Consider the following 13,539-nt stretch of genomic DNA (forward strand, 5'->3'; position numbering starts at 1 on the left):
TCCTGTAGGGGTAGTTTTTCAACCTCAGAAAACATTTTCTGAGTTTAGGTTGTATTTTGCTTCCGTGAAATTTGTTTTAGTTCAGACATTTCTTAGAGAATTTTTGTTGTAACAGGATAGAGTTGGACTTTTCCTGCTAAGACTCTAATGATAAGGTTGAGTGTACAGGCAACCTTTTATGTTTTAAGGCATAAATTGGGGGCTAGACTCGCACATGCTTGGGGCTTATTAAGAAGTAAAGAGGCTCTGCTGTTCCTAAGCATCTCATCAGCACCAACCTTATCATTCTCTCTCCTATCCTCCCTCCCAGAAGCAGATCAGAAGACTAGGGTGAAAAAAGCATTGGAGCTATAAGTCATTAGCCTAGAGGGAAAGGGCTGTGGTTTTTATTTTCTTTTCTCGAGGCGAAGAAGAGGGATACTCAGCACCCCAAAGCCAAGCGAGGGGACAGTTACATGTAATGATTTTTGTGTTCTCCTGGTTTGAAGTTTGCTTATGCTGTAGACTTGGTTATCTGCCCGGTGCCCATTTGAACAGGATAGATAATTGGAAAAAGAGTGCATGATGGGGTGAAGGGCAGTGGGGAGCAGCCTGCACTCTCATGTTAGGCTTAGAAAGGATGTGTGAGTTTGTTGAGTCAAGTGGGAAGCTAACTGGGCCTTAGCCATCTTGACAGAAGCCTACCCAAGACAGCTTGCCACCAGGCAAGTATATCCTGGCAGAAAGAGGATGTAAAGTGAATTGTTCTCCAGGTTACACACTGAGGGAGCATTGGAAGAGGATAAACTGGAGACAGATTTTCCACCTTATGAAACCACATTTGCCTAATGAAAGAACCAGCATTTTAATGCCTGCCACACAGAGTTCATCAATACCCAGCTTTGGCCAAGAAAGGATAACAACAGGGATCCAATAAGAAAGAGCCACTTGTCTCTTTTCAACTTCTTCCTCTTTATCACAACAAGCCAGGACAAAGGGGCCTGGAAATGGGGCTGGGGGAGGAAGAATGAAAGATCAGATTACTTTCTTTCTTACTCTTAAGTCTTTCAGGCTAAGGCTTGGACAACACTTCAGGGGAAGGATGAAGTGAGCTTTTAAGTTGGAAATTTCAAACTGGACTGGGCTATTTTATGCCTGAAAAAATGATCCAGAAAGGCCTTCAATCCTTTCAAGATGTCAGTTAGGAAATGACAGGGATGGGAAAGGTAGAATGGAGCTAGTATACCTGAAGGCAGCAATGGGAAAAATATGAAATCCTTCAATGCCTTGTATCCTGTTTCTGTCTAGAGCTGCCTAGCCCTTCGTGTTCCATTAAAGGCACTGTTTCATAAAACCCAAAACTTATCTTGATTCATGCCTTTATGTTGACTGTCACCAGAACCTGACCCATGTTCACTTGTAGGACTGTGTGAAAGTGACTGAGGGAAGGAATGAAAGGAATTATAGAACCTAGTAGTCCTTGTTCAACTTGACTGCAAGTCCTCTTCCATGGGTAGAATACCGGTGCTGAAGGGATGATACTCTGGAAGACTTACTACCACCAGTTCAAGGTGTTGTCCAAGCACCCAGATTGTTACAGAAGTAGGAGCTCCTGCCTTAGATTATGGGTTCAGTTTCTTCCTGCCAAGGCCAGCTTTTACCCAGCAGTAATACCTTTTCACAGCTTGCAGTGGGGATAGACTCTTTCCTCAACTGCCTTTTTACTAATGGCCTAGACAAACAAACATTGCCCCTGGGATGATTTTTGCACTCCAAATTGTGGTTAAGTAATATTCTGTTTATGTATCATAACTTTTTAATTTTTCCATGTAATTTACATAGTCCACTTAAAATTCTATTAGGAATATGTGTCATACTTTTCCCAATTTTGGACATTGGGGTGTTTTTTTCCTTTATAATTGTTGCTATAATTTTTGTGTACCTATTATTTTCTTTTTGTGAATTTTTAATTGCTTTATCTTAATTTTTGTGGATTATTTCTTCAACAGAAGAATTTACTAGGTGTAAACATTTAAACATTTTTAATAATCTTGAAATATGTCCACAATATATCTTTAAAAATATTTAAAAATTGTCATTTGCTATTTTCAAACTTTCCTATTCACCCCTATCAGATTAATCTTTTGAACACACTTTAAAGAAATCATTCTTGTTTTAAAAAGTTTTAATGGTTCCCATCATCCCTTCTTTTGAATGAGTTAAAACTAATATTAATTTTTTTATTCTGATCTGGTTCCAAAAGTTCTTTTAATCCTTGCACCTTCTACTTTGTAATGTGAAATCCTTGCTCACTGTCTTTAAAATATACTACTTCAACATGTTTGCTATACTATTTCATCTACATGGAATGCCCTCTCTCCACTTTTAGATCTCAGGAAATTCTATCTACTTATTAAGGTGTACTTTTCAAGAACATACTGTTTTTATAAAGTTTTACTTGCCCATTCCTGCCGTGTACAAACTTACTTCTCTCAGCTCTGAATATTTTTTATGTTAACTTTTACCATCATTTATTTTGCTGTCTTGTATTGTAAGTATAAAAGATTGCCTGAAATAAAATGCTCCAGATTGGACAAACAGAACAAAAACCAAACCAAACCAAAAAGACCCCCAAACACATCCACTTTGATGGGAACAGTAGAAGCTACAACAACTGTTATTTCAAAATGGATGCACTCTGTCTTGCAAGAAGAGATAGAGATTTGAGCAATTCTAGGTGTATGTTCTTTATTTTGGGGAAAAAAATGGAAAGGGTCCTTTAGTTGAAGTGGAACTCTGGCAACAACATACATTTTATCCTGTAATAGTGCAGTGGCATAACCAGAAAAAAATATGATGATATTGCTATCTTGAGATAACAAGACCATTATATATGGTGAGTAGTATGGCTAAAAATCTTACTCTCTAAAACTCTGAGTATGTATCTCTTGAATTATTTAACAAGAGCCTGCAAGGGGTGGAGCATTATGCTGTTGTCTAAAATTTATGCGTATCTAGGAAATGATGTCTGTATCTTGTGAGCACCAGGGATATTCTTAACGTTAACCTAAATTTTTGTATGCAGGGTAGAGGGAAGCCTGCCTGACTTCCTCCCTCAAATATTCAAGCCTGAATGGAACCTCTCTGGCACTGGTATTTCATGCAGTATCAGCTCAGCTTGAAACAATGAAAGTAGCATATCTGATCACAAGCAGTTGATCCCCAGACATGTTTATTGATGGCACTATGAAGGAAAACAGCATACTGACATACAATACAAAGAAACTTGGCAGACTTTATAGTGGCAATTCAGTTTTGGCATTTATATTGGTAAAAACAGATTACAAGGCTTAGTGTAACTCAAACCTTATTTAAGCTTGCAAAATGTCTGATTTGATCAGTTGGCATTCCTCTGAGAGCAACACCTCTATCTCTAGGAATTCCTCTTAAGCAGTTTACATTCATGTAGTGCCTGTGCTTTGCTTTAAGTGTGTTATGTAATCTAATCATTTTTATTTTTTCTGATTGACCCCATTCAAAAAATTCTACTGAGTCACCATGCCCATCAGCATAGTTTAAAAAAATTTAAATGAACAGTGACACTTTGTGGGTAGAAATATTCATTACAGTGCTCTTCCGTAAGAATCTCCATTAACACGTCCCATGGTAATAAAGTAAATGATACCAAAATTTAGTCTTCTTGGCAAAGTAATATACAGTATTTGAAGTGTGTTGGTTTTGCAGCAGCTGTCATTCCATACCAATCCATTTAGTTAAAAAGCAAACAGGTGGCTCACACATATTGTTTTTACTACATAAATTTTTAAATTTTCTTCAGTCCTACTGAAATAAATGGGGCATTTTTGCTGTTGATTTCAGTTCACTAGAAAAAATATGTAACAATACAGTGGAGATATTATTAATAGCACTGTTCAAAGTGCATGCTTTCTTCTAAGCAGATATCTATTGATCCAAAATATGAACAAGTAACTTAAGTGAGACAAGTAAGTTACATGTATACTTGTGAGACTGAAACAAAACAAAACAAACAAACACAATATTAATGTGTCCTAATTAATTCCTTTGTTTTGGTACTATGGCACACAAGAAGTAAAATTATAGTGAGGTTTTAAAAATATTTACTCCAAGATCAAGACTTTATTCCTTTAAGGTTTAGGTTAAGTTTTCCCTCAATTTTATTGCACTTATGGATTTATTTTTGACCTTTAAGGAAGGCTTTGTGACAATAATTAGTGTTTTATTTTCTTGCAAAATGAAAGCATGTTATCTTGCCTGAGGTTAATGTGTTTTTAAGTCTCTTGAGGTGCTGCGGTTGGAAAGCAATTTAGAATATTGTCTTCTGCCAGCTTCACATACAACAGAGAGATGAGTGGAAAATATCTGATTAGTGGGTGTGACAAAATATGGCAAGACAGTTATGGAAATATATGTAAACTATGTTGTTTGACTTACATATTGGTTTTTTAAGAACCAAAACAAATACAATGAAAAACATTTTTTGACAACTTAATTAGAGAGTGGGAAGAGGGAGGTGATACAGTAGTCTTTTACAAGTGTAGCAAGAAGTCTCTTTCAAGTAAATTCAGCGTATAAAAAGCTGACTTTACAAAACAGAGAAGTTATAGTGTGATTATGAGGTTTATAGAAGCATTTACCAAAGCCTGGAAGTAAATCATGTATCACTTAAAACATCCAAAACAATTATTTCGTTTAGATGCTTTCCCAGTTGAGTGAATTGAGTGATTTAATAGCTTAATTCTCCACTCACTGGTTATATTGAACTCCCACTACTTCTTCTCTCAAATCCCCTCCCATTTGAATCCTCTCTCCCTGGTCAGTAGAGGATGATGCCTGTGATCTCAGGGTAATATGGATTTACTCTTAACCCTTCATGTACTGTACTGTAATTGCCTGTAATTGTCATCTCTCACAGATGACAACCTCCTTGAGGATTGAGGTTGTATATCTTATTCACTGTCTAGCATGTAGCACAGTGCCCAGCATATAATAGGTGCTCATTAAATATTTAATGTTTGTAGGTGCCAGAATGTTGGAATAGAGCTAGAGGGATGAGGCAAAGTGAAATTCCTTTCTAGTCCCTTAGGGACAAGGAGAACCCCCTACTTGTGGGGCTTTAATTTGTGCTTGCCCAGGTGGGATACGTTTCCAGACTATTGATGTTTCTTTTTGCTCTTGATAGCTTTGAGATATGGGTTTGGAGATCAGCCATCCTGTATGAAAGAAGCCATTCTGTTCCAGAAACTGTGTAGTTGGAATTCAGCTTCAGATGGTGTTCAGCTTCAGATGGTATACAGATTCTTTAAATAATAATGCATTTAGACAGACTATAAAGGAGACTGTCTCTTCGTTTGGGAATGTGTAAAACAAAGTAATATGATAAAAAGAATGTTGTAGATCCTTTTGTAGTTCATGAGCATGATGATTGGGTGTTCACACGCATGTGTGAAATGTGCCACCCTCAACCTTATTATGAGGTTGGCACATTACCCGTCTGACATGAAAGAAAGGAAAAACAAAGAAAAGTATGGTATTGAGAAACAGGACATTAGGCCTTGTTTCACTACTAACTCTGTATTTAACCTTGACCTTATCATGTATCTCTTTTGTCTTAAATTTCTTCTTTTAATTATTTTTGTTTTATTTATTTATTTTAAATTTTTTATAAATTTAGAGGGTACAAATGCAGATTTCTTACATGCATATATTGCATAGTGGTGAAGTCTGGGCTTTTAGTGTCCCCATCACACAGACAGTGAACATTCTACCCAATAGGTAATTTTTCAGCCCTCATCTCTGCTCCTGGCCTCCCACCTTTTGTAGTCTGCAGTGTCTATTATTTTACTCTGTATATCCATGTGTCCCCATTGTTTCGCTCTCACTTATAAGTGAGAACATGTGGTATTTGACTTTCTGTTTTTGAGTTATTTCAGTTAGGATTCTGGCCTCTAGTTGCATCCATGTTGCCAAAAAAGACATGATTTCCTTCTTTTTTATGGCTGAGTAGTGTTCATATATATATATATATATATATATATATATATATATATATATATAATCATTCTGAAAGAAGTGCAGGTATCTTTTTGATATAATGAGTTCTTTCCATTGGGTATATACCCAGTAATGGGATTGCTGGATTGAATGGTGATTCTATTTTCAGTTCTTTGAGAATTCTTCATACTGTTTCCCATAAAGGTTTTACTACTTTATAGTCCCACCAACAGTGTATAAGCATTCCCTTTTTTCTCCTACAACCTTGCCAACATCTGTTTTGGGTTTTTTTTTTGACTTTTTAATAATAGTCATTCTGACTGGTATGGAATGGTAATTCATTGTGGTTTTTATTTGCATTTCTCTGATTAGTGATTTTAAGCACTTTTTCATATGTCTGTTGGCCACTTGTATGTCTTCTTTTGAAAAAATATTTGTTCATGTCCTTTGCTCACTTTTTAGTAAAGTTATTTGGTTTTTTTCTTGTTGAGCTGTTTGAGTTTCTCATAGATTCTGGATATTAGTCCTTGTTGGATGCATAGTTTGCGAATATGTTTTCTAATTCTGTAGGTTTTGTGTTTACTCTGTTGATAGTTTCTTTTGCTGTGCAGAAGTTTTTTGGTTTAATTAAGTCTCATTTGTCAATTTTTGTTTTTGTTACTTTGGATTTTGAAGACTTGATAACAAATTCTTTGAATAGGCCAATGTCCAGAAAAGTTTTTCCTAGGTTTTCTTATAGGATTTTTATACTTACAGGTGATACATTTAGTTCTTTAATTTATCTTGAATTAATTTTTGTATATGGTAAGAAGTATGAGTCCAGTTTTATTCTTCTGCATATGACTATCCAATTTTCCCAGCATCATATATTGAAAAGGGTTTCCTTTCCCGAGTGTGTATATATACATATTTTTTGCTTTGTAGAAGATCAGTTGGTTGTAGGTTCATTGATTTATTTCTGGGTTCTCTATTCTGTTTCATTGACCTATGTGTCTATTTTTAGACCAGTACCATGCTGTTTTGGTTATTATGGCTGTGTAGTATTATTTGAAGTCAGGTACTGTGATTTTTCCAGCTTTGTTCTTTTTGCTTAGGATTTGGCTATTTGGGCACTTTTTTGGTTTCATGTGAATTTTAGGATTGTTTTCTCTAATTCTGTGAAAAATAATGTTGGTAATTTGATAGGGATTTCATTGAATCTATAAGTAACTTTGGGCGATGATATGGTTTGGCTCTGTGCTCCCACCCAAATTTCATCTTGGAGGTCTCATAATTCCCATATGTTGTGGGAGGGACCAGGTGGGAGATGATTGAATCATGGGAGTGGGTCTTTCCCATGCTGTTCTTGCGATGGTGAATGGGTCTCATGAAATCTGATGGTTTTAAAAACAGGAGGTTCTCTGCACAAGCTCTTTTTTTTGCCTGCTGCCCTCCACATAAAATGTGACTTGCTCCTCCTTGCCTTCCGCCATGATTGTGAGGCCTCCTCAGCCATGTGGAACTGTAAGTCCAATTAACCTCTTTCTTTTGTAAATTGCCGAGTCTTGGGTATGTCTTTATCAGCAGCGTGAAAATGGACTAATAATAGTAAATTGGTACTGGGAGTGTGGTGCTGCTGAAAAGATACCTGAAAATGTGGAAGTGGCTTTGCAACTGGGTAGTAGGCAGAGGTTAGAACAGATTGGAGGGCTCAAAAGGAGGCAGAAAAATGTGGGAAAGTTTGGAACTTCTTAGAGACATGTTGAATGGCTTTGACAAAAATTCTGATAGTGATATGAACAATAAGGTCCAGGCTGAGGTAGTCTCAGATGGAGATGAGGAAATTGTTGGGAACTGGAGCAAAGGTAACTCTTGTTATGTTTTAGGAAACAGACTGGTGGCATTTTGTCCCTGTCCTAGAGATTTGTGGAACTTGGAACTTGAGAGAGATGGTTTAGGGTATCTGGCAGAAGAAATTTCTAAGCAGCAAAGCATTCAAAGGGTGACTTGGGTGCTGTTAAAGGCATTCAGTTTTATAAAGGAAGCAGAGCATAGAAGTTTGGAAAATTCACAACCTGACAATGAGATAGAAAAGAAAATCCCATTTCTGAGGAGGAATCCAAGCCAGTTGCAGAAATTTGCATAAGTAACAAGGAACTAATGTTAATTCCCAAGACAATGGGGAAAATGTCTCCAGAGCATATCAGAGGTCTTCATGGCAGCCCTTCCCATCAAAGACCTGGAGGCCTAGGAGGAAAATGTGGTTTCTTGGGCCAAGCCCAGGGTCCCTGCACTGTGTGCAGCCTAGGGACTTGGTGCCCTATATCCTAGCCACTCCAGCTATGGCTGAAAGGGACAAATATAGAGCTCAGGTTGTGGCTTCAGAGGGTGCAAGCCTCAAGCCTTGGCAGCTTCCACATGATGTTAAGCCTATGAATGCACAGAAGTCAAGAATTGGGGTTTGGGAACCTCCACCTAGATTTCAGAAAATGTATGGAAACTCCTGGAGGCCCAGGCAGAAGTTTGCTGTTGGGGTGGGGTCCTCATGGAGAAACTCTGCTAGGGCAGTGCAGAAGGAAAACGTGGGGTGGGAGCCCCCATACAGAGTCCCTACTGGGGCACTACCTAGGGAGCTGTGAGGAGAGGGCCACTGTCCTCTGGACCCCAGAATGGTAGATCCACTGCCAGACTGCACCATGTACCTGGAAAAGCCACAGACACTCAACACCACCCCATGAAGGCAACCGGGAGAGAGGCTGTACCCTGCAAAGCTGCAGGGGTGAAACTGCCCAAGACTAGGGGAACCTGCCTCTTGCATCAGCATGACATGAATGTGAGGCACGGAATCAAGGGAGATCACTTTGGAGCTTTAAGATTTGATTGCCCCACTGGATTTCAAACTTGCATGGGCCCTGTAGCCCCTTAGTTTTGGCCAATTTCTCCCATTTAGAATGGCTGTATTTACCCAATGTGTGTACCTGCATTGTATCTAGGAAGTAACTAACTTGCTTTACATTTTACAGGCTCATAGGTGGACAGGATGTGTCTTATCTAATGAGACTTTGGACTGTGGACTTTTGAGTTAATGCTGAAATGAGTTGAGACTTGGGGGACTGTTGGGAAGGCATGATTGGTTTTGAAATATGAAGATATGAGATTTGCGAAGGGGCAGGGATGGAATAATATGGTTTGGCTCTGTGTCCCCACCCAAATCTCATCTTGGAGATTCCATAATTCCCACATGTTGTGGGAGGAACCAGGTCGGAGTTGATTAAATCATGGGGTGGGTTTTTCCTGTGCTGTTCTCATGATAGTGAAAGGTCTCATGAGACCTGATGGTTTTAAAAATGGGAGTTTCTCTGCACAGGCTCTCTCTTTTTTTTTTGCCTGCTGCCATCCACATAAGATGTGACTTGTTCCTCCTTGCCTTCTGCCATGATTGTAAAGCCTCCCAAGCCATGTGGAACTGTAAGTCTAATAAACCTCTTTCTTTTGTAAATTGCTCAGTTTCAGATATGTCTTTATCAGCAGTGTGAAAACAGACTAATATAGGCAGTATGTCATTTTAACAATATTGATTTTTCCAAATCATGACCAAAGGTTGGAAGCATGGTATGTTTTTCTGTTTGTGTCATCTATGATTTTTTATAACAGTAATTTGTTGTTTCCTTATAGGGATTTTTTTACCTCCTTGATTAAATATATGCCTGGTATTTTATTATTTTTTTAATAGCATTGTAAGTGGAATTGCCTTCTTGATTTGGTCCTCAGCTAGATTATTATTGCTGTATAGAAACAGTACTGATTTTTGTATGTTAATTTTTTATCGTGAAACTACTGAATTCATTTATCAAATCTAAGAGTTTTTTGGTGGACTCTGTAGGGTTTTCTGGATATAAGATAATATCATTAGCAAACAGGGATAATTTAACTTCCTCTTTTCTAATTTGGATGCCTTTTATTTTTTTACTCTTGCTTGATTGTGGTGGTGAGGACTTCCAGTGCTATGTTAAATAAAAGTAGTGAAAGTAGGCATCCTTGTCTCATTCCAATTCTTAGAGGGAATGCTTTCAAACTTTCCCTGTTAAGTATGTTGCTGGCTATAGGTTTGTCATATGTTACCTTTATTATGTTGAAGTATGTTTTGTTCTATGCCTAGTTTGTTGAGGATTTTTATGAGGAAAGGGCATTGAATTTTATCAATTGCTTTTTCCACTTTCATAGAGATGATCATATGGTTGTTGTTCTTAATTCTGTTTATGTAATGTATCACATTTATTGATTTGGGAATGTTGAACCATCTTTGCATTCCTGGTATAAATCACTCCTGATCATGGTGTATTATCTTTTTGATATGCTGTTGGATTCAACTTGCTTATATTTTGTTGAAGATTTTTGAATCCATGTTCATCAGGGATATGGGTCTGTACTTTTCTTTTTTTTGTTGTGTCCTTGTCTGCTTTCGGTATCAGGGTGATCCTGGCCTTATGGAATGAATGAGGGACAATTCCCTTCTCTTCAATTTTTTGGCATAGTTTTGGGAAAATTCCTCTTTGTTTTTCTTTGTATGTTTGGTAGAATTTGGCTGTAAATTTATCTGGTCCTGGGATTTCTTTTGGCAGTTTTTTTAAATGATTTTGAAACGCCACTTAATGTTTTTCTGGCCTGTAAGGTTTCTTCTGAAAAGTCCACTGTTAGTCTGATGAGAGTTGTTTTTTTTTTTTTTTAATACATGACTAGGTGCTTTTCTCTAGCCAATTTAAAAATTCTTTGTTTCACTTTGACTTTAGACATTCTTAATATAATATGCTGTGTGAAGTCCTTTTTATAATGTATTTGCCTAGGGATAGCTGGACCTTCTCTATCTGGATGTCAACTCTCTTGATAGACTGGGAAATTTTTCATTGATTATTTTCTTAAGTAGGTTTTCTAAATTTGATCTCTCTGCTCCCTTGGGAATACTGATAATTCATAAGTTTGGTCACTTTGTGTAGTCCCAGATGTCTCATAGCCTTTTTTAATTCTTTTATTTAGTTTTTTCCTTATTTTTGTCTGATTGGAATATTTCAAAAGACCTATTTTCAAATTTACAAGAAAAAAACAAACAACCCCATTAAAAAGTGGGCAAAGGACATGAACAGACACTTCTCAAGAGATGACATTCATGTGACCAACAAATATATTTTAAAAAGCTCAACATCACTGATGATTAGAGAAATGCAAATCAAACCCACAATGAGATACCATCTCATGCCAGTCAGAATGGTGATTATTAAAAAGTCAAGAAAGTGCAGATGCTGGCGAGGCTGTGGAGAAAAAGGAACACTTTTCCACTGTTGGTGGGAATGTAAGTTATTGTGGAAGATCTAGAAGCAGAAATAACATTTGACCCAGCAATCCCAATACTGGATATATACCCAAAGGAATATAAATCATTCTATTATAAAGATAAATGCATGCATGTGCTCATTGCAGCACTATTCACAATGCAAAGATATGGAATCAACCAACATGCTCATCAATAATAGACTAAACAAAGAAAATGTGGCACATATATACACCATGGAATACTATGCAGCCATAAAAAAGAAATGAGATCATGTCCTTTGCAGGGATATGGCTGGAAGCCATGATCCTCAGCAAACTAATACAGGAACAGAAAATCAAATACCACATGTTCTCACTTATAAGTGGGAGCTGAATGATAACAACACATGGACACATGGGGAGGAACAACACACACTGAGGCCTCTCAGAGGGTAGGGGGTGGGAGGAGAGAGCATCAGGAAGAATAGCTAATGGATGCTGGGCTTAATACCTAGGTTATAGGTTGATCTGTGCAGCAAACCACCATGGCACATATTTACCTATGTAACAGACTGCACATCCTGCACTTGTACCCTGGAACGTAAAATAAAAATCAAAGGAAAGAAAAATATTTGTTTTCAAGTTTTGAGATTTTTTCTTCTGCTTGATCTAGTCGATTATTGAAGCTTTCAAATGTATTTTGTATTTTCTTCAATAAATTTTTTACATCCACAATATCTTCATTTTTTAAAAGATCTCTATTTCCTTGGTAAATTTCTCATCCATATTCTGAACTTTTTTGTACTGTTTTTCATATTTCTCTTGCACCTCATTGAGCTTTGTTCAAATCAATATTTTGGATTATTTATCTGGCATTTTGAGGCATTCTTTTTATTTGGATCTGCTGCCATGCAATTGTTGTGTGGTGTCATAAATCCCTACTTTTTCATGTTTCCTATGTCCTTCCATTGATATCTGTGCATCTGGTATAGCAGTCACCTTTTCATTTTTTTTGTCCACGTTAATAAAAAATTTACTTTCTGTATAATTGCTACAGATTTCAATAATTTTATTCTTTTCACTCCCTCTTCTTGTTCTAAATGCCATTTTAAATTGTTAACTATGTATTGAAGTCAGCTCCATTGTATGCACCTCGTAATTCCAAAGATTTCTTTTTTTTTCTGTTTTTTTACTTACACTTTAAGTTCTAGGGTACATGTGCACAATGTGCAGGTTTGTTACATATGTACACATGTGCCATGCTGGTGTGCTGCACCCATTAACTCATCATTTACATTAGGTATATCTCCTAATGCTATCCCTCCCCACTCCCCCCACCCCACGACAGACCCCCGTGTGTGATGTTCCCCTTCCTGTGTCCAAGTGTTCTCATTGTTCAATTCCCACCTATGACTGAGAAAGTGCGGTGTTTGGTTTTCTGTCCTTGCGATAGTTTGCTGAGAGTGATGGTTTCCAGCTTCATCCATGTCCCTACAAAGGACATGAACTCATCCTTTTTATGGCTGCATAGTATTCCATGGTGTATATGTGCCACATTTTCTTAATCCACTCTATCGTTGTTGGACATTTGGGTTGGTTCCAAGTCTTTGCTATTGTGAATAGTGTCACAATAAACATACGTGTGCATGTGTCTTTATGGCAGCATGATTTATAATCCTTTGGGTATATACCCAGTAATGGGATTGCTGGGTCAAATGGTATTTCTAGTTCTAGATCCCTGAGGAATCGCCACACTGACTTCCACAATGGTTGAACTAGTTTACAGTCCCACCAACAGTGTAAAAGTGTTCTTATTTCTCCACATCCTCTCCAGCACCTGTTGTTTCCTGACTTTTTAATGATCGCCATTCTAACGGGTGTGAGATGGTATCTCATTGTGGTTTTGATTTGCATTTCTCTGATGGCCAGTGATGATGAGCGTTTTTTCATGTGTCTTTTGGCTGCATAAATGTCTTCTTTTGAGAAGTGTCTGTTCATATCCTTCACCCACTTTTTGATGGGGTTGTTTGTTTTTTTCTTGTAAGTTTGTTTGAGTTCATTGTAGATTCTGGATATTAGCCCTTTGTCAGATGGGTAGATTGCAAAAATTTTCTCCCATTCTGTAGGTTGCCTGTTCACTCTCATGGTAGTGTCTTTTGCTGTGCAGAAGCTCTTTAGTTTAATTAGATCCCATTTGTCAAGATTGGCTTTTGTTGCCATTGCTTTTGGTGTTTTAGACAT

General features: G+C 37.4%; 1 non-coding gene across 1 annotated transcript; it reads left to right on the forward strand.

The window, feature by feature from the left end:
• The first annotated feature begins 5,415 nt into the window (after positions 1-5,415).
• On the forward strand, positions 5,416-5,518 carry LOC129032281 (small nucleolar RNA U13). The gene has a single exon (XR_008501294.1). It is a non-coding gene; the product is annotated as a small nucleolar RNA U13 (small nucleolar RNA).
• Positions 5,519-13,539: the final 8,021 nt, after the last annotated feature.

Source organism: Pongo pygmaeus, chromosome 11 (assembly GCF_028885625.2).
Source record: "Pongo pygmaeus isolate AG05252 chromosome 11, NHGRI_mPonPyg2-v2.0_pri, whole genome shotgun sequence".
Taxonomy (NCBI): Eukaryota; Metazoa; Chordata; class Mammalia; order Primates; family Hominidae; genus Pongo; species Pongo pygmaeus.